The sequence below is a fragment of the Drosophila mauritiana genome, chromosome X, assembly GCF_004382145.1.
Source record: "Drosophila mauritiana strain mau12 chromosome X, ASM438214v1, whole genome shotgun sequence".
Taxonomy (NCBI): domain Eukaryota; kingdom Metazoa; phylum Arthropoda; class Insecta; order Diptera; family Drosophilidae; genus Drosophila; species Drosophila mauritiana.
In genome coordinates, this window is record NC_046672.1 from 19,251,901 (window position 1) to 19,274,416 (window position 22,516).

The window sequence follows — 22,516 nt, forward strand, 5'->3', positions numbered from 1 at the left end:
AGCCACTGCCGCTGACCAGTTGGCAACAATGGACTGGCGACGACGACTTGGGTCTTGGGTCTTGGGTCCGACTGCCTTTTGTGTTAATAAACAAATAATCTACTTAAGTTCAACAATAAAACGGGCGAGGCAAACGAGAGACGAACGACAAATTCATAAAAAGGCAACGCAACGTAACGCACAGAAAACAGAAAAATGGGTGGCAGATAAAGGCCTGGCGAACATAAAAAAATTATTTCCACTCAATTTATTTTCACGCAAAAAGCGGGGCGAGGCAAAAACACCCACAAAACAACACACACACACACACACACACAGCAAAAATATGCTAAGCAAAAGGCAAAAAGGCTTCCTTCCCTGTGGCAACAATCACCTTACCATTGTGCCTTGATTGATCGGATCGCTTTGGTGGGTCCCACTTGGCCGTCCGAGCTGCGTTAATGCCACTTTAATTGACGCTCATTAGGCAACAGCAGCGGTGGCAGCAACATTGCTGGCATTGGTGGCAGCAACATGAGCCAGAACGTCAGCAACAGTAACAGTGGAAAGTCCCCTCAAGGCCGTGCAACATGTTCCATGTTCGAGACGGAACGGAAGGCAGCCACCACCACCCAGCGCCACCCACTTGGCGCTACTAATTAGGCGGCCCCTCAAACGCTGTCCTACATTCACGATTTTTGCTCTTGGCCAAGTCGAAATGGCTCCCGAGAGGTCGGCATTTACAAACAATTACCAGCTGGGGGTGTGTGTCACAAATGTCTCTTTTAGCCAAAAATCAAATGTGGCTCCCTTGTGATTGATAAGAGATTTGAGCAAGGGCCGAGAAAACCCATTTAGTGCCCCCACTTATGTACCATTCCCTTTGAAACGGTGGAGGCCCCAAATGATAGCCAAATTCGACCACTTTTGCCACTTTGTGCCAAGATAATGATGGTTATAAGAAATTCAAAATGACTCGAGCTAAAATTAAGCGCAAGTATGGCATTCGTCACGCAAGTTTTTAAAGAATTTGGCAATATTATTAAGGGAAATATATTTAGCATGATTTTTAGCGAATAATAATAACTTAAAATATAACTATGGAGCGTTGTTCTGTTCTGTTTGGGAATTAAATTTGAATTTAAATCACTTTTTCCTTCAGCTGGTGCAGCTTTATAAAAACTTTTAGTCAATATTGTTTTATCAGCTGAATGGACGCAGATATGCGATAATAAGTTCAATACATTTAAACCAAATGAATACAAACAGTTGTGCAAACCGAAATGGAGTAGACCGCGTTTATTTTCTTTTTTGGCGAATCAAGTATGTGACTGATTTGTTTTTGAAAATGATTATTTGCACAGGAACAAGTTGAACTTTTTTGTGTCAACAGAATGTTTTCAAATTCGGTTAGAAAGTTCAGATTGGCATATATGTACATATGCGTTCATTTGCGATACTTGGCCAAAAACTAGCAATTCATTAGTCTTCCACTGTCCGAAAGGTAAACATTATGAGCCAACTTAATCAGCATGGGGCTCATGTGTGGCAAGAACCATTGTAGTTAGTTGCATGCAGCAAATGTGTGCACTACTTTTTATGTGCATGTAATGACATCTGATGGAACTCTATGCACAACAAACTCCCAACATGAATGAAAAATCCAAAAAAATAATAGGGGTTTTGGCACCAAAGTTCATTTTAGTTTCTGTGTGCTGTTTGTATGCTGCCCGTAAAGTTGCGTTTTAAGTTAAAGTTGAAATTTGTGGCACGAGGTGACAAGAAGCCAGAGCGAAACACAAACAATGTGCACCAGAATCGAATCATTTCGCACATTTTACCCAGCTGAAAAGTTGAGCAGCATCGAAATGAGTTGCAGTAAATGTTGCACTGCTGCTCTTTGCATTTTGTTTGGCTTCGTGTGCGCAACGAACCGCTTGTGTTCAACATTCAGTCTTGATTTATGGCGGCGGGAAAAGCTTTCCACTTATCGAAAGTGTGTGTGCGATAAGCGGCTTTGTTCCTTATCAGCCGAATTCAATATTATCATTAACGGGGGTTCCGTGGCGATGGGCGGTGGCAAGAGGCGTGTTCGCTTCTCAAAATGACACGGCGGCATTCCGTCGACTTTATTTTTAGCCCTGTGACTCCAAGATAAGTTATCTGCGCGGAAAGGAGAGCACTTTGGAGCACTTTAAAGACTCTGATTTATGGCCCGCGATGGCAGTGCAGTGCATCGATGCTTCACTTTTGTGTAATATTTAACAACCGCACAGCACAACTCATTTAAATGCTCAAATTTAAGTGCCAACCAACTGCGAATGGCAGCGAGTAGGTTGAAAAAAAAAAAAAGAACGAGTAGAAGAAGAATGTATCTGCTTAACTCGGCGAGAGTCAAATTAAATGGGGTAACTAGCATAAGAGTACGCACTGCATTGTGAATACTCTAATGAGCATCTGTCAGCATCTTCAGGTGGTGACCCCGTCGCCTCCGGTCCAACTGTCCACCTGTCCACCTCCTGTCGCCCTCTGGTTAATCGTATGTTTATACTAGCTAATGTTGTATATATGTTTACTAGCTATTGCCTGTGTTTAACTTTCTCTACTTGCGGCGATGGTGAAAAGTGTGACTTAATCAGTACTTTTGCTCTTAGGGGGAGTGATTGCATTTTTCAAAATCATATGCGGCACGAAAGTGACCCCGCCCTCGTGCAATTTTTAATCAGATTATTAGTGTTATTGTTGCGTTGCTCTATCATTTCAACAAAAATGTGTGTTGCACAGCGGCAAGCGCATGGGGCGAAAGCGACCGTTCGCGTTCCCCTTAATATGCTAAATGAGCTTACAGAACCCAACAACTTTTCCGTGTGGCTGAGTGCTTAAAAGAAAAGTTAAGCATTATTTTTAGCAAGCAACCGTTGTTAAATACCCCCGGCAGTGCAACCTGCGTTCTCCGAGTGTATTTATGCACCAGGTAGCTTTCGGTGACCCGGTGAATCTAGCAGATAATGAGTTCCGGGCAAACTCGCATTAGCCCAGGCCGAGTGTGAGAGATATGGAGATGCTTTTAAAAGTTTTCGAAAAGTCTTGCTCGGCGCTCTGCTTTCGGTGCTGCGTATATTCGTCTTGCTCGTCTGCTCCGCTCCAGTCATTTGCTTATTGTCAGTCGTCTGGTTCCCCTGGCAGCCACGAGCATCCGAGGGATCCCGGGTAATCCGGGGGAGTCTGCTGGAGCCGGGGGAGATCCAGGGCAGATCCGGGGAATCACCCGTCGCTCGGCGAACGCCCACATAGCCATGTGAGCAATATTGTGCACTTAGAAGCATTTTGTCAGTCAACACAGCAGAAGCATAAGGAGCACTCAGTTGAAAGGCGTGGCTGGGAGGTCGTGCAAGTGCGCTTGACATTTCTCTAGCGCACAGGGCTAAAATATGAAATGGAGGCAAAAAAAAAAATAGGGGGGAAATAAAAAATATGAAACGAAACAAAACCAAGACCAGGGGAAAGGCGGCGGCGAGGGGCTTCGCAGTGGAAAGAACACACAAAAACTGAATTTTGTGCTTGGATTCGAGGCAGCACAGCAGCTGAAATAGCTGCAGAAACATCAGCAGGAACAGAACAGTACATAACATAAACATATACGCCAACAACAATAACAATTGCAGCGACAAATATATTGCAACTGCAACTGCAACAACAGCAGCAGCAGCAGGGCAACGGGCAAAGTATGAAAATGCTGGAAAGAAAGAAAAAACACTGACAAATGTCAACAAAGTTGATTTATTTTCCCTTACATTTATATATGATATGCAACATTTTCGAAAATGCAATTTATATGTTGCCCACGACAACGACAACAACAACAGTGAAAACGACGTTTTCATAATGTCCTGTCCCCGTTTTGCTGCTCACCAATTTTCCATCAACCCATCAGAACATCAGCCCATCAAACCACGCCCATCGTTAACCCGTTCACTTGTCTCCTTCAGGAACTTGCTCCTTCGCCCTTCGACTTGCAGCAGCTAAACTATTCTTAACAAAATTATGACTTGGCAGTCCAATCGATATTCTATTCTGGCTGCCTCTCATCATGTGCAACGCACTGGGGCAGAGGAGTGATGGGGTTTCTTTCAATTATATGTAAATTAAGAGTAATGCGAAATCAATTTAAAATCATGTTGAATTCAACAACTATGGTACGATAAATGTTAGATATTCTGAGATATTTATGATCAGCACAATAAGAGAACGAAACATTTGAAGAAACTTAAATGAGCAAAACTATCGATGAAGATTCATAACAACATCGATAGTTGTATCGTATCGATTATATTGAACACAGATTTTTGTATCACTTCTCTTAGTGCCAAATAAGTTCGTGATGCACAAATGCCCGTTGCGAGGGCATTTACAATTGGATTACATACTCAGGGGACCAAAAGCCCCATGGAGTGCGGCATTTCCCAGTTTCAATTTCAGTGCAATCCTCAATGATATCAGTGCTATCATGTTGGTTTTGTGTTTGCCGTCCTGGCGAAAGTTTACCATACGCTCAATGCGCCATGTTGCATTACAGTTGGCCAACTATGATGGCCCGCGCCCATTATACTCGGCCACGCCCCCAAATAACGTGGCCCATCGCCTTGACATAGAAACATGTGTTTGTGTTGCATTTTTTGTAAAGCATTTTGGCAAAATGCCATTATAATTATACATTGCACTAGCTGACTAACTGACTGAATGGCTGACTGTCTGTCTGACTGACTGGCTGGCTATATACGTTACGTATACGTATGGATGGAGTCAGTCTGGTATGTTTCATGCCACGAGTGCCGCCTGACAAAAACAGAGTTGGCCAACAGCAGCAGCAGCAGCGGCGGCAGCAGGAACCGCAGCAACAACCACGGCAACAACCACACCAGGCACGAACAACAATCAACGATGGTTGTTTGCTGGTTGTTTGTTGCTGCCTGTTGTTGTTTGTTACTGTTTGTTGTCGCTGGCATTGTTCTTGTCGCTGTTTGGCGTTTGCATGGCAAATAAATCAAATTGCTTTTTAAATGGAATGGTGAAACGTGGGCTGGCACGAGTGTGAGTGCGAGTGCGAGGTAGCAGCAAAAAGCCAAACGAATCCGAATAAAACGAAAACGAAAAGAAAAACGTTTTCCAGATTTAACCGCCAGCTTCCCGCATCTCACTTCTTTGCTTTTTGATAGATAGATATATGCATACTTCTGCATTTCCTCCACCTGGTTTTTGTAATCAAAATTTTCGACCAGCGGAGGACTTTTTAAATCGCTTCAATCAATTTGAAAAGCAACGCACTCCAAGTGACGATGCTAGCCAAAGTTAATGACCTATTCAGAGATGGAAGGAGTGTCTCGTCACTGTGGCATCTGGTATGATGCATTTTTAGCATCAGCCATGCGAGACGCCTGCCCCATCCCATTCCATCCCATCGCATCCCATCGCATCCCACGCCGCTTTGTGTTATTCCACGTTCAACGTTCAACCCAGTGCCTTTCGCTCCTTTCGTCTGTTGCCTGTTTCAGCTGCTGATGCTGATGCTGTTGCCAACTGCAGTGAAAAGTGACAAGTGCTTGTCCGATATTTCGGCCCACAAAGGAGCTGGATGAGCATGGGCATGGGCATGGGCTTGGGCATGCGATGGGGAAAGGAACTGGGTGGCTTGGAGATTGGAGAATGTGTCCCAGCGCCGGCGACAGCCAACAACAATCCTTCTACTTGCCGCTGCCGCTGCTGTTGATTCTGCCCCCCGGCGGGAATATGAATACCGAGCGATTCTCGACAATGGAATGGGAACACCGGGAGCGAAACAAAGATCTTTGGCATTAGCCAAGGACACATAGGACGACTTGCATTGTGGTACGATGATGGCGACCTGGCAGTGCGATGCGATAAGTCACAAAAAAGTGCCCAACGAGACGAACTTTTCGAGTGCTCACAATGGGGTACTCCTTTTACTTTGGAACGGAGGACGGCGAAAGTCAACTCCGATGGAATTTGGCCAAACGAAGTGTGTTGTTGGACAGCTCAACAAAGGCGGCCAGACATATCGGTATTTGTGTGGATCAAGTTCTAATAGCTAGATGTGTACCTTTAAATTCAGAAATGCTATGGAAATTATGAGAGCAAAGCAGTAATTTTGGAATTTGGAAGTTCGGGTAGTGACGAAGCGCACCAGGAAAGTGTGCGAAGGAGATTATGACGAGTGCTACACAAATCGAAAGGATATAGCTATCACTAATCACTTGGCACAAACAATGCTATTGAATTGCTAATTTTATATAGTCTTTCGTCACAAAGTTAGAACGTTTGTATGTTGATAGCGCAAACACTAGTAACGATTAATCTATGTAAGAGATTTTCGCTTGAGTTATTTTCCCATCTAGCGATTTTTGTTTCGGTGGTGAAATTAGTAATCCTTGACTTCGCCGACTTTCCATCGACCTATCTCAAATTCCGGTGTAATGAAAACGAGTAAATTAAACTCCACTTAATTTCCCGTGCTGTTAAGAAGTACAAGCTCTTTGAGCTATTTCCCGGATCATGTCTCCATCCATTAAATGCCGCCACATCCCGCACCCAGCGAGCCCTTACAACTCCACCCCCATTATCCTTCGACACCTCCGAGCTCTCCGCCCGCTGAGACGAAATGCTTAATTGCACGCAAAACCGCAGTAGCTATTAAAATTGTAGTGCCGTATACGTAAACGAGAAACGTGTATGGGTACAACGCGATTTACATTAATTTGATTTCGTTTATTATTTGGAACGTTACGTTGTATGGCCATGTGCCCATGTGCCCATGTACCCATGTGCCCATGTGCCATGTATGTAGGTAGTGCCCGCCCCCGTTTCTCACATCCTAGAATCGCTTGGTTGGTTGGTTGGTCCGTTCGTGAGGTTTGCACGTAACTTAAATGGGCGGTTTGGCCTGACTCGCTTGATTAAATCGCCGAAATGAATTTAGCTGGGAAAGAGTCCACAGCTGGACGATGGCGCCACTGAAACTTGTATAGAGCGCCGAGCTCCATTAAGCCCAAGTCAGATCCTAATCTATCCATAGTCGCCCCAAGTGAATTACGAACACACCCAGTGAGCTGGTAATACGCACTGCTGGGTTTACGATTAATGGAAAAAAGCCGTTTTCGCTTTCATTTTTTTTTTTTTTTTTCACTTGTTCGCTGTCACAAACAAATCACAGAGGCAAGAAGGGATTTTCCGGCATTCTAACCAGCACAGTTACCAATGCACCAAAATAATTAGTTATGAAATAGGTTTGGACATTGCAAGTGGCTCGAATACTTAATCATGAGTGTCAGTTGTGATTGAGATTGTATTATTGCATACTTTTATGCAGCTATGTAAATGAGTAGTTTCATAATTGTTGCACTAGCTTGTAATACTTCAAATGCGTTGATCTCATCGCTTCCTTGCAAGATTGTATGCAGCAGCTTATGCCATAAACCAGCAGACAGGACTTGCGCAGTGCAAAGGTCCTGCTGAGATTCAATAGCGAAATCCGCTTGGTTTTAACGACTTACGTCGTTTCGCTCAAATAAGATAAACCGGGCGAAAAGCTCTTGGGGATTGGGGATTGGGATTGGGGACTTCGCATCAAGCATTCCTCTTATCTGCTTGTTTTTTCGTAGTTGTAGTCGGCGACTGCAACGCTAGATTTTTAATGTCCCGCACCAGCGGAATGGAATGGTGGGAGCAAAAGTTAAATTTTATGTTCGAAATTTTTATTGCTTTTCATTTTTGTCATGCCCTTCCCAATCGCAAGTGTCCGACAACTAAAACAAGTTGGCGTTACTTTTACAGCGAGTATGGTCACCAGCACCGCCACCGCCAGCAGTTTCCTTTCCCTTTACCAGCCCACAAGATCCCGTGTCCGCCGATTCCTTTCCTTCCGGATGACGCTTTACACTAAAAGTAAACGTGTCGGAGGCACTGGCGAAATATCCATAAAATGAACCAAGTTAGCACGTGACCCTCTATAAACCCAAACGGACGAGTAGGATGCCAACTTACAACATTTACCAAGTTTGCTCGTTCTCAATGTTTGTCAGCCGTCGTGGGCTGAACACTTTCAGAAAACCAACATCGATTTTGGTACATTATTTTACAATTCAATTGGTAATTTGGCAAGTTCAATAATAGGGCAGTTTTAGGCAATTTTAAATTAAAATGCAAAATGTAATGTTGATATAGATGTACATATAGCTCATAAGGCAGTATAGAGTATTAGATATTATGTATGCATAATGGATTTCCTTTCTGTTTCATACATTTTCTTCTTTTCACTTATAAAAACGGATTTGTAGTTCAAAAACTCAATTCGTCTTCATCCCACTGTCTCGATGCAAGTCCCAATATGCAGTTGAAAATACTTTCGAGTGTAGGTTCTCGAATTTAGTGTAATAGTTGTTTGCAAAATCGCGCATGTTTTCAAAGAACTTTCTTTGTTTTTTATCTACCAATGTGGTAGAACTTCTTCACACCTTAAATGCGTATTTTTACTACTTCCAGAACTAAACGAGTATCCAAATAGCACAAAATTCCCTCGAAAGTTCTGAGAACTCGTCCCTTTGTTGTCGAATGTATAAACTCGACGCACTCGTTCTGCTATTTTTGCTTGGAGTGTACGAAATAAATCAGTTCACCGCAGCATTTCTCCGCCTCTTCAAAATACATTAAAATTCCGCGGCTACGCTCACGAAATCAATTTATGCCAGACCAGAGGAATCATATACAAACCAAAGGCAAAGCCTCAAAAACCGACCCAAGTCTCCAATGAATACGTTCTTAAATGGCATCATAATTAATAACACTTAATATCAATAAATTATTTGCAATGCGTGACAGGTGAGAGCTGGCATTTGCTTTTGCTGTGCTTTTGCTATGCTTTTGCTTTGCTTTTGCTGGGAGGCCGAAAAGCGAAAAACTTCGCATCGACAGCTGTCCCTTCCGCGTAATAAAGCCGACACGCCCCCAGGATAAGGCTTACCATTACCCAGAACACCCCCTTCATCACGGGGGCGTAGGAAAAATGTGTAATAACAACATCATCCTCTCAGCCTAAGTCTCCATCTCATCCTGCTTCTCCTCCTTCTCCTCCTCCTTCTCCTCCTCCTTCTCCTCCTGCACTACTACCAGCTCCATCTCATTCTCAGCCTCTCCAGCCGCGGGGCCCATTCGAAATTCTCCATCAACAAGGCCGGCAGCTAGGAGGTTTTGACACCAGACGCCAGACGACCGCCCAGTCGAGTGGCGATGAAGAGGGGCGGCACGTCGCACGCCAGAAGAGGCCATCAAGTGTTTTAATTAGCCCACCCAGACCATAGACCATCTCATACCGTCCACTCCATAGACCAGATGCCTTTCCGTGCCCCTGTTTCTGTTTCTGTTCCTGTTCCTGTTTCTGCTTCTGCTTCTGTTTCTATGCCTCCTCTGCCTCTCAGCCATGGCCAGCGAAGACCGACACCGCCTGTCGGTAATTTATGTTTTATTTATGCAAAGATATTGCGGTCCGGCACGGTCCGTTCCGTTCTTGCCCTGTCCTGTCCTGTCCTCTCCTGGCCGCCTCGTTTCGTTCCGTTCCGTTCACTTCCGTTCCGCGCTCCTCGACTCTGGCAGATGTGAAATGTGAAGTGAAGTTCAGTACTATATTTGTTCGGGCGGCGTGGGCAGGGCCCCGCGTTGGGCGCCACATTTCGCTGGGCTACGCGTTAATATGCAACATTGTTTAACTGATTGCAGTGGCCGGCGTCTAACGAACCCGTTAGCGGTTTTGCCCCGTCGGATCTGGGAGTTTTCGGTTTTGAGGCGGGTTAAATTATCAGGGTGCTTCTAGCCGCCATTCCACGCTCGCTCTCCCCACAGCAACGGGAATAATGCCGATATTATAAAGTGGCTAATGTTCGAGGCTTCCGCGTTCGTTGGAGCGGAACCCTAGAAAATGGTTTTTACTGACCCCAGACGAGAAACAGCGACGAGGACGTCGAAAGTGGCCAAATATATAGGGTTACATAGAAGAGTGATTATGTTAATTCATAAATCCATAGACGTAGTTAGTCGTAACACTCAATATTTACCACTCAATAAGTTAACGCGTACCAATAACAACAGTATTCCATATACCGCGATTTGAAAGCTTGAGTTCTTGAGTTCTTAAGTGGGTACACACATTATATTATAGTTTTTGAAAGGATTTGTGCTATGTGCATGTGAAACCTGTAATAATGCGAAATTGATTGATTGTCATAACCGCCAGCAAGAGCAAAAAAAAAATAACCACCTTTGGCCATAAATCAACATGACCTGCAGAATTTCGCTGCCTTTGAAGGTTTCACAACAATTTAAATGGCCACTTACTTTGTGCTTGACAAACAGCTTGTTGAGGTGGCAGTGCCTTTAAGTTGCAACTTTAATTGCCTGCAATTCCGCCGAAAAAGGGCACACAAATAGATTTTGTTAGCTGCCGGCAAATTTGCACAGCTCTCAAACTGTGAGCCGATTTCCTCAAAAGTTCAGTCCGGGAAGAAACCCTGCAGCATTTCGCTTCCGTTTCCCTTCCCATTTCCCATTTCCATTTGAGGCAGTTTATTATAGTCGTTTTTTGCATCATTCCCCCATGCAAACATTGCAATTTAAAATACTTATTTTTAATCCCAACGCTAGTTGTAGTTTATTAATTTTTAGCTTTTAATATGTTCTCGTCTTGCCCCAAAAAGTTGCTAAGCTTAAAGTAAGCAGTTCGGGATATTTACTAAAATAATTATCCCAACTTGTAAATTAAGCAAATGAGTAGAAAGTTATTCGATTAAATTTTCAACATGTATACACAATGTCTATTAAGCAAGTACTTAATTAAATAACTTGCAAGATCAAAAAATGTGATTTAATGATGCCTTGGCAACAGAAACGTTCTTTGATCACATTTCCACTGGGCGGGGTTCCCCATTAGAGGACACTTGGAATCACTCATTCCGTTTCCACCTGCCCCTTTCCCCTTTGGCACAACTTCCGCCTAAGTGCAATGTTGCATTTTTTGCCAACACCTGTTATTTTTGTTTTGATGCATTACAAATTTCGCGGCAGGCACTTGGCGACGACTCGCGACGATGATGTCGTTTCGTTGCTTCGATGGCGACACCCAGCCAAGCCAATTGCATCCCGAATTCCTCCCTACTGACTTTCCACCACCTTGTCCACCTTCTCCGCCGTCTACTCCTCCTCGCTGCCATCATCTTCAACTCAGGTTGTCAAGCGACCCGGCGGCAAAGTAGACGGAAAGACGGCGAAGGACAATGTTTGTGCTAACCACCTAGCCAACACACCACCCACCGCCCACCGTCCATCGCCCAACTGCCTCCCCGCTCAAAAAGCGCCCGTAATTGCTTATGCAAATTTTCACTGCAGTTTTCAGCGCCATGTACCATGTACCTTTAATTCGCAGCCCACACCCAAAGCCAAACTCAAACCCAAGCCCAAACCCGAACCCGAACCCGAACCCAAAGCCATGCCAAACCCCCACGGAAAAGGTGGGAAGTGAAGTGAAGTGAAGCTCGATGTGCCAGGAGACGTCCCCTTCGTCCAGGCCCGACGAAGTTCGCCCTCCCCAGCCAGGATGGGATGGCCAGGATACCGCCGGCTGCATCTGATTCCCTGACTCCTGGCAGAAGGCACTTTAACGCGGTTTGCAAATTGTGTGGCTGGCAAAGCAACCGCAGTTCAGCACGCAGATGGAGCAATCTTTGGCCCGAGATTGTAGCCCGCAAATATGATGGTCTTAAAGTGCGGCAAACGTTTTCATATCAATATTAAAGTGGTCTGGAAAAGTTGTATAAAAGCACGAACGTTTTTAACTATCCAGCTGGAAAGTTGATAACGAATTCTTGACTCCAGAGCCAATCATATTGTGTATTGTGTATTGCAAGCAATAGTCGCTAGTATTCATAACTATTATTTTCAAGTCGCTCGAACCTTCTGTGCTCTATGTGTGGACGAACCATTGTGCCCGACGATGATCCTCCAGCTGCTCCGACTTTCCCTCCCTCCCCCCAAAACGATGAGCCGAACCCTCGCCTCATAATGAACTGAATGTTTATTCGATAACCGAGTTCCATTGAATTAATATCGTATCGGGCGAATCGAGTGTGCCGGCGTGCAAGAGGGTAGGATGCGGATAGGATGGGATGGGATGGGCTGGGATGTGAGCCGGAAGAAGGGGGTTGCTTTTTGGCGATACCACCGCAATCGCGGACCCCTGTTGCTGTTTCTATGCTATTGCTCTATGGCTATTGATGTTCCTGTTTCTGTCCCCGTTCGCGTAGCACGTTGCACGTTGCCAGGACAGCTGTCGTCGTGACAATGCAGTGGCTTCTACTCTCGCTCTAGCTGTTGCTGTTGTTGCTATTGTTGTTGTTGCTGTTGCATTTGCAGCTGCAGCTGTCGCAGCACCCTCGTCTCTGCCCTCTGCCCTCTGTCCTCTGCCCGCTCGTCCTTCGTCCTTGCATTCGCTCGCTTCCTGTTTGCCATTTTAGCGCTGAAATAAATCCATCGTCAGTCCAGCAACAGAAACACTCACACTCGCACACGTCGGACAACCGGAATCGCTGGCTGCACTGCACAGCTATAGCTGGCACATCGAAAACACCCGGAGAGCACCAGGTACGGATGGCAACATGGACTATTACGGGGTATTACGGGGTATCACGGCGGTAACCCCCTAATCAGCATGGAGCCCAAGCACTCGGCCAGCCCGGTTTCCCAGGAGCACCACTTAATTGGCTGCGCCTGTCAATCAGCATCGCTCGCTCCTCGACTCCTCGCGTCCTCGCATCCTCGCGTGCTGTAAGACTAGTGTGCATTCGGTTACGGATTGAATAGATGGTTTCATTGCTTTCGTGGATGCGAGGGAAGCGGATATATACGGATTTGGGGATACCATGGGGGGATATCGGGATATGATGGGTGGCACGCTCGATTAGGCGCCTAATGGGCGACCACCAACAGTTGATCGCCGCCAACACATTCCAGCGCCATGAGCTTTCCATTTCAGGGCGCCCTTTGTGCTGCGTCCAATTCGACTGCTTGTTTTCACTTCACGTGCGAGCGCGACACTTGGCTCAACCGTGAAGGGGCTAATTAGAATTAAATTTGGGTATCCTGTAAACTCAGTGACTTAATCTCTTTGTTCTGTTGCATCTTGCAGGGTGTCCTCGTTTGCCCAAATCGTCATGGTCCTTCAAGCCAAGAGCATAAACATTGATCACAGCACGTGAATTGCGAAAGGACGAAGGAACTAATTGCACAAACAAGCCTGGTAAGTTTCAGTGGGTTTTGTACTGTATTTAGTTAATAAAACAACTAAATAGGTGTGCTAATTAACTTTAAATTTAAATTAAATCAGGGCAATTCACTCCAAATATTTGTATTGCCGGTGGGCAATAAACACAAAAATCCCCCCACCTGTTACACACACTTTCGACGAACTTTTCAAATAATTTTCAATCACTTCTATTGCCTCGAAATGAAACCTTGTGTTTGGCCCCAAAGTGGATGTGAGTTGTCACGATTTCGCAATTTACAATAATGGATATTAAAGCAGATAATAGAATATGTACTTTTGCCACCCCACACGGTGCACATGGCAGCCATTAGGAGGTGCTCCTCAAATTAGCAATCATTCATTATGGTTATGGCCACGGCAATAAGTTGGAAATTTATATAGCTCCCCAAAGATGTTGGCTGCACAAGTTGGCAGGACTTGTTTATTTCGAAACTTTCAAATAGTTTGCAATTGGCGAGATAATGGATTTACTACTTGCGTGTGCCGAATCCGATTGCGTTTTCGCTTTCGTTTCGCTTATCGCACAATCGAGTTTTCGAACTCTTGATAAATCGTTTGGCGATAGTAAGTTCATAATTTATTTGATGCATGTGAGCCGTGTGTGGCATGTGTGGCATGTGTGGCATATGCGGCGTTGCACGTGTGCCACATTGGATATTGCGAGTATTGGGCTATTGGAAAACGCAGTGCGTTGCTGTAATTGAGCATTTTTATGGTCGCTTGACAGATAATTGTGGCCCAGGGGGCGGACATTGGGATTGGTTGTTAATTTACTTGTCACGCACGTGCCGCTCCCATTGTCCAAGAGACTAACTTATCTTAATGGCTATGACTATGTGTGTTTGTGTGTGTGAATGCAAAAGTATAACTGTATACAGTGTACATGCCCATGCCCCACGGCCCGGATGCGTCCTCTATCCCACGGAATCTCGATCCCATTTGTGGCATACAAATCCAATGACGTCCCCTCCTCACCCGCTTATCCGCCTCTTCCGTTGGCTGTAGTAACAATAGTGGCAATGCAACTGCGGCATAATGCTGCACATGCATATCGGGCTATATGAAAAATAAAATATATTAAGCGAAAGCGCTCGACTAACGGTTACCCATTGCTCAGTGGAAGGAAATGCGAGCGAGAACTTGACACGCTTACGGACGGACACGCTTACGGACAAACGGACATGACGAGATCCGGATCAGGATGTTATGATATACATTATAGCTTAGAAAACCTATTCCTTAGTTTTCAACGATCCTAATATACCCGTTTAGTCCAACGACCAACGGGTATAAATTTATGTACATTCAACTGGCTGGCAAAGAGTTTTTGTTTTCACAAAACTCTAAATGAAAAGAGACTGTGCAAAAGATATAATTATTAATTTTCCAGTTCTACCCAATGCCTAATCTTGTAGCTCTTGAAAGCAGAAAAGTGTAAACTTCAGACGAACACAGCAAGAAAAAATAATTAAAATGCTTGTAAAGATGTCAAAACAGCATTTAATTGTGTTTCTCACTAAAATTTGTGTTGGTTGCTGTTTTGCGCCATTGGGTTAACCCCTTTGCAACTTTTGTTGCCCAGTCCAAGTAAGCAATAATGAATTTATGCGCAACAAAAGTAAATGAAAAGCAACTGCGCGCCTTATTCGCAGTGAAATTGGGAGCACAGGACTGAAAACGAAAAGGAAGCTGGCTAAAACCGCAATGAAGGCCAACAGGTCAAGCCGGGAAAACAAGAGCACGAGCACGAGCACGAGATCATCTTCTGCCACTTACTCGCCCCGAAACAAATGGCAAACAGGTGTAAAAATGGTTAAGAGAAAAATAAATGGGGAAAATGTGTTTCGACATGGAAGAAGTGGAAAGCGAGTGACCCAAGGGCCAAGTCCACCGCACTCCGACCTGCGACCTCCAACCTCCAACCTCCGACCTGCGGCCTAAAATTATTAAATTCCGAAGCGGCGATTAAAAAGTACAACGAAGGGGTGCCAGGCCTTGTATAGAATATGACAGGGTGAAAAGCGCCCAGCTCCTCCTCATCTTCCACCTTCTTTGCATCGTCGCTGGGCTGACAAATCCAGCGCACAGATGGGGCTAGGGAGCAAAAAAAAAAAAAAATAGAATGGCGAATGGGGAAAAACACTGGGGCTCGGGGACCAAAAATAACAAAAGCCTCAAAAGCCATTGAAAAACGGTTGCCCAGGCCAGGCCGGCGGTCTTGACCGTTCACTTCTATGCACACAGGCCACGTCCAACATGCTACAGCGTAGTACCTTCTACTACCTACAGACCACATCCATCCCACATGGCCACCGCGTCCTGGTTGGTCCCCTGAGCTCATGTCAGCGTGGGCCTCTTTTTCGGCTCGGGTTGAACCGATAAGCCTGCAAATGTTACAACTGATTGTGTCGCCTGTATTTTGGGGACACTGAAAGTGGAAGTTGAAATGTGGGAATCACTGGGAGATTAGGGAGCGGATGTGGCGCAACAGCGCGCCAAACGGGCCAAAATGCTTCATTTATACCCAAATCTAAGTCTCCGGAGTCATAAAGAGTGCGAGATTCAGAGATTCAGCTACGTTCGACTTTTTAAAGTATTTCTTTATTGACTACTGCTAATACTGTGCTGTGCTGCCAAAAGCCCCGAAGATCTGGGCGCGATACAAAGGAATCAAATTGGTTCTGACATCGCATTGGGCATTCAACAGATACGGATACTAGCATTTTGTTGGGAGCGACATGAAGGTTTCGCAAGTCAAATGTCGATTCACATTACTGTCCCCTCGTTTTGTGTTCTGCTTTTTCTTAGAAGCCTATTTTTATTTCCATTGTGTGATACAGTTTTTGCCTTTTTTGTTATTATTTTTTATTTATTTTTTTTTTTTTGGGCGGCGTATTCAACCTGTCACAGATTTCCACTGCTGCTTTTGAATAATTTGAAATGTATTCCCTGGTGTTATTAAGTGAGCGAACTTTGGCCAAATGCTGGTCAAGCAGCGGCTTTGGCTACACAGAAGAGTCAATTTTACAGATGCACATGCCTGATTCGCATGGAAATGGAAGTGGAAGCAATCCGGAATCATCAGTCCAGAATGCTGGCTAACTCAGTTTGGCATGTCGTTATTTAGGTGATGTGCTACATGCTTCTTATTCTAACATATTATCGGGAATGTAAGCGGGAAAAGCTTCACAGCTCCTTGTGCACCAGCAGCCAAATTGGGCGCCCGATCTGGGGAAACAAACTGAATTAAATCGAGTGAATCTCTGGGTTGCTGCTGCTCCTCCTCCTGCTCCTCTTCCTCATCCTCCTGGACTTGGAAACTTGTGTGCTTGCATGCTATACGACAGTAGACTGCATCTATTCGTGTGGCAGAAAGGCGCAGAACTGGAGACAGGTGTCCTGGTTGAGTGCACACCCATACCCATATCCACATCCACATCCACATCCACTGACGTTGACTTTGCTGCGTGGACAAGAAGCGTGCTTCCTGTGCGGCGAATGCAGCTGCAAATGCAACTGCTGTGCTGTCAGCTAGAAAACTACAACGCGACTCCTCCTCGACTCGGTGAAGGAACCGGTGCTCCTCTGGCTCCTTTGGCTCCTCTGGCTCCTTTGGCTCCTCTGCTTGCTCGACCAAATTCAACCATAAATATGCAATCGAATCAGCTCCTTCGGGCTTCTAAATACTTTATAAGCAATTCGCAATAAAAATAAATATATTATTGTACGCGTAACGCGTTGGCTTAAAGCAATTCTCGATCGGCAGCGAAAAACTTAAATATCGACGAGCTTGTTTTATATACTATATATATTTTAAAGGAAATGCCTTTGCAGAAGGTTAAGCCTTTCAGGCAATTCACGTGACGTTTGAAACTTTTTATTTCATTTTAAATAATAAAATAGGCATTACATGCTGAGTGATTTGATGGATACAACAAATTATGTTGCATTTGCGCAACTTTTGTTCAAATCAAACATTTATGGTAATTTTATAAAAAAAAGAAAAAGTTATATTGATATTGACAATGCCAACTTTTCTGCCAACGAAAAAAAATCTGTGTGGTGAGGGGGGAGTAGACAACAGATTTTCGCGATTTTTGAGTGGCGGAAAATGGGGAAAAGCGGGGAAAAAGGTGGATAGGCGTTGCCAGAATTTTCCGCGTGGGCAAATCTAGTATCTGGTACTCTGGTACTCCATGTACTCCGTGTGCTCGGTGTGCTCCGTGTATCCCAGTCAAAACGCCTAAAGAGCTGCGTTTCGGTGAGGCGACGGAGGCGGGAAAATGCGTAAGCAGAAAAGTTTGCAGCGCACAAATGGATTTCCCGAAACAGTTTTGGGGTACATAAATCTAAATGAGCTTAGTGTGTGTAACGTCGCTGGCAAAAAGAGATTTATTGTTTGATTCTGCAGCCGCCACGCCCCCAAGACCACCCAGTTGCCCACTTTCCACGCCCTCACCGCCGCCCAATCATTTTTGCACCTATATTCCAGCCGGGCCTCCGGGCATTGGGCGAACCAAATCTTTATGGATTTCGCCATGTAGTTGGATTGACATCCTCTCTGGATGGGAAAAGCGGGAAAAGCGGGGGATTTGGGTAACGAATCCATGCCCTGCTCTGGGCGATAATCTCGGGGGGTTTCGGTAACCACTGCTAAATTATTGCTCAAATAGTATTAAAGGTGGTATAATAAATGCATTGATAAACTAAAAACTAATCCGATTTGGCCAGATATTCGATACTGCACACAGAATGTACGGTGCTTAATTTTAAGTATTTATATTGAAAGCAAACAAAAACAAAAACGTGGAAAACGGGGATCCACCAATTTTCGTGGCAACACAAATAGTAAAGGAAAATCAAGCAGCCCGCAGTGTGAATTGCACACAAATGATTCATCCGCACAATAAAGTTTCGAACTAATAGAGCAATTTTGGGGAGTTTCGATTTCAGAACACACACACACAACCACACCCCCCTCCCCCTTCCCTTTCCACGACCATCGGAAAATATTTGATATATTTAGATGCCGTGCAGCCCCAACTAAATAGCAGTTTTTTACACTCCCCAGGGTGCGGCAGATTTACAAACAGATATAGAATTTCCCGGCCACGAAACGGGAAATTCCCTTGCCATTAGGAGCTGTCTTGTTTAAAAATATTCCATATATATATATATATTTATACGCATGTAACAGGTATACTGTTCAAACTTAAAAGCTTTTCATCCCGTGCACCAAAAATTTGTAGCTAATTCGTTTTCTTCTCTTGCAGATTGCCAGGTTCTTTATTAAATGGGTAAGTCATCATCTTATTCGAAAGGAAGTTAACTTGAAACCGGAAATGGAAACTCTGCTGTAGTGTTGTAGTTCGTTGTAATAAAGCAGCCACAATTGCAGTCAAATGCAATTATCTGCAAAACCAACGAACTCATAAAACTTTTGCGGATCGTTAGATGCCACTTTGCCCAGTCGATTTGATTAATGTTTCTGGGCCAATTTGCCATGGCATTCTGCACTTATTTCGCTTGCTTGCCCCACCGCCACCGCCACATGCCACGTGCCACATGCCACATACCCCCTTCCAGTGGCAAGTGGCCCACATTGGCAGCAATTTTTTGTTGTGTTTTTTTTAGCTCATTACCGCCCACTTTCTACGCCACACGTACTTTGCCGGCGTATTATTCGTCTTTGGAGTTCCACGGAAAATAATTAACATGTCAGTTCGGTTTGCTCGTAAAACTTTTGCACACACCCTCGCACACACACACACACACACACAATGGCACGCGAACTTCCGCCCACACACAAACGACACACATAGCCAAACACAACAGCAAAAATGCAAAAAAAAAAAAAGTGGGAAATAAAAATGTAAAAAAAAGAAATTAAAAAAAAATCGCCAGTGTTTTGTCGCGTTGTGTTTAAGAAAAAAAAAGTCGAGCGAAATTCCGGCAGGAAAGTTCCCTTTAAAAGAAAATGCCCTGCATTTTAATGGCTAAAATGCGCAAGAAATCAAAACATGCGATGCAAGGAGGCACAGAACAACAACACTTTGTTCCGAGGTCATTCATTGCATCCATAAGAACAAGAACAAGAACAAGAACATGAACCGCACATGACGTATACAAATGGCCAGCAGGAAAGTGCAAAAATTGGCCAAAACTTGAGCGGAATGAATGCAATGAAGTACGGAGCAGTGTTGCGTAATTAAATGAGGAATTTAATTTGCTCAATTTGTAATATTAGTTCTCCCTTCTTCTTGTTTGTACAGTCTTTTTTTTTAAATTTCATGAATTCCGATACTGCAGTAAAAAGTCAATATTTCTTCAATATTTTTATCTATTTGAGCAAAAACCGCAAATGACGCACACAAATGGCCAACTCAGTGGGAAATTGAATAAAACTTGAGGGAAATGAATCAAAGTGAATTATTTTGTAACTAAATAGAGTGCATTTTGAATTTGTTTATGCACAGTATATACAAGAGCTTTCAGTTCAATATTTTTTTTTAAATAACAAATATGTTTTATTATGTAGTTATTTCAAATAAACTAGCTCCTTCGAAATGCCTTTTATATGATTAAATTTAAAGTGTGAAACAGAAGTTCAAAATTCTGTAATAATCTGTATATTAATACAAAATCGAATTAGATCACAAAGTAGTATCTCTACTTTTTGCCATGCTGGAACATAACTATCTCCACATGCAGCACAGAACATATTTGAGATTATATAGTTGCATAAATCGTTTCATGTACTTCCGCCCCATATAGCAGTATATGTGTTTATTTTACACGACTACTCTCCGCCAATTTACAGCGAAATGTGCGAAAAAAAAGAAAAAAAATGGTTACAACTTGCTGAGGTCGACAAGGTCTTCAGAACGCGACTTAAAACCTACGTGATGAACATCGGCTCCACCTGGTTCGTCCTTTTCTTAGTCCTACCTGCTGGGTTTCTTCTTGGCCCGGCTAATAAGATTCACTCCGCTCTCTCGCCCTCTCGCTCGCTCGCACGCTCGCACTCTGTCGCTCTCTTGATGGCACTTTGCATGCAAATTGTGTTCTATTTGCATACTTTTTGCAGCACTGGGATGCATATGCATGTACGCCGTGCAGACAGCCGTGCACTGCAAAAAAATAGGGGGCACCTGCTTCGTATCCATTTAATATTCGCAAGTCAAATAGATATTTACATTTTTCCGTTTGCTCGGCAAATTACATCGAAAATATAAGTGCAACACACTTGAGTTTCACACCAAAAAGTCGAATAATCAAATAGAAGAGTTATATGTTATGTTCAAAGTTCGCTTGCCATTATTTTGTTGCAATCCCTTTCTCCTTGTGTATATATAAGAATGTATATTTTTCGCACATTATGTGTAGCCAGGCACTTATACTGCATTGTCTGAGTGCGAGTGCAAGAGTGTGGGTGCCTAAACCCCGATGTGTTTTATAAAGAGGCTCAGCAGCGTTAGGTTGAACTCTGACTTCAGTTTTCTCCCAGGTGTAAGCGCTCATCCGCTAACCAAATTAAATTCAGAGCCAGAACAAAGGTAGATATTGACAATACAAACTTGAGCGTTTCCCCCCAAAAACTTATCTCTGCCATCAAATTTACGGCTGCTAATCGGTATGCGAATGAACGTGTGCAAATACTCGTTTTACGGTGTGATCTAGTTACTTAAAAAATATGGTCACACCAAGAGCATTCAATATTATAGATTGACATTAGCATAGTGATCTTTGGCCACACAACTCTCAATAGTACCATAGTTTATTTAAAAAAATGTGATACAACTTGATGTTGGATGGACTTTAAATGCTGACCAAAGACGATGCCATCCATCTACCATTTACTGAATGAGTAACGGTTATACATAAATAGGGCTTTTCCCCAGTGGGTGCGACTAAAAAGTTTCCCTTTGCTTTTTATAACTATTCTATGATTCGCACAATACATCAGCTCGGCCCTCGCGAGTACCCGCCTTCAAACTTTCAGTCGCTCCTGACGAGGCGAGGACAACAAACTGCAGTCACTTTGTTTGCCCTGGCCACACTACCAAGTACCGAGTACCGAGTACTAAGTACTGAGTGGAGTAGAAGTGCTAGCTAGCACTGGCACTAGTGCTAGTGAACTTTCGCAAACTGTGCTCCCATTCAAACTGGCTGCTTCCTCGACTGGCCTCGCGCAGCTAAGTTTGCTCCAAGTTGTTTCCAACATTTGTTCTGCTCCGTGGAAATTGAGAAATGCAGAGGCTCTGGGAGAAATGGAGAAACGGAGAAACGGAGAAACTGGAAACTTTTGGCGCCAGCTTAGCGGCGCTCAACTTTCAGCTTTTCCCTTTTTGGCAGGACACTCAAGCGCTCATTTGTTAAGTTTGCTGGCAGCCCAAGTCGAGAATATGCGGTGGTTGCTGTTGTATCAGGCTCGCCCCAGCACAATGGGGGGGTGGCCGGGCATGGGGCATGGCAGACAAAGGCTACGTTCTTGGGCCGGGCTTCCTGCCTACAATATGCCATATGCCATATGCCACATGCCATAGCCGTATGCATATGCACATAAATTTTGTTGCATTTCAAGTATTGCACACCAGCGCAGAGCTCGGGGACTAATAGTACTTCTACAAGCAGCAGTACCATCACTGCCATCACTACCACCACTGCCACCACTCCAAGCACCACAACGAGAATGCTATACTGGCTCGGGCCGGGGCCGAAAGGAGGAGGCGGACTCTCAACCACTCAAAGGATGGCAAACAGAGCCGGCATGGCATACGTACACATCACTTGACTGCATGTGCCCTGGAAAGTGACTTGCGTTGGGCTAAATTTTAGTGGGTTTGTCTAGCAGCTTGTCGTGCACGTAAACCAACCGAATTTGTCCATTACAATTGCATCCGAGCCCAATTCCGCTTCCCCGCAGCGTGCAGCAATATATAAATCGAACACGGAGCGGCGGGGAAAGATAACATATTCCGCAGGGGTTGGAGTTCAACGTTGGCAGATGAAGACGAAGCCAAAGACGCTCCAGATGCTTTCGGTGGGGTGGGGTGGGGTGTGTTTGGGTGGATAGTCAGTCGGTCTTGTTGGCTCAGTTGGAAATAACATAATTGAGCCTTCCATGACACTATCTTTATTATGTTGCAGGATTTG

At 44.3% G+C, this 22,516-nt stretch overlaps 1 protein-coding gene across 3 annotated transcripts in view; it reads left to right on the forward strand.

Moving 5' to 3' along the window:
• Positions 1–22,516, forward strand: part of LOC117147416 — a 105,430-nt gene that overhangs the window by 64,031 nt on the left and 18,883 nt on the right. For all 3 annotated transcript variants that reach the window (XM_033314294.1, XM_033314295.1, XM_033314296.1), the window contains exons 3-4: positions 13,223–13,333; positions 18,634–18,657. The gene's annotated coding sequence lies outside the window, so the exon portion shown is untranslated. The remainder of the gene's footprint in view (positions 1–13,222; positions 13,334–18,633; positions 18,658–22,516) is intronic.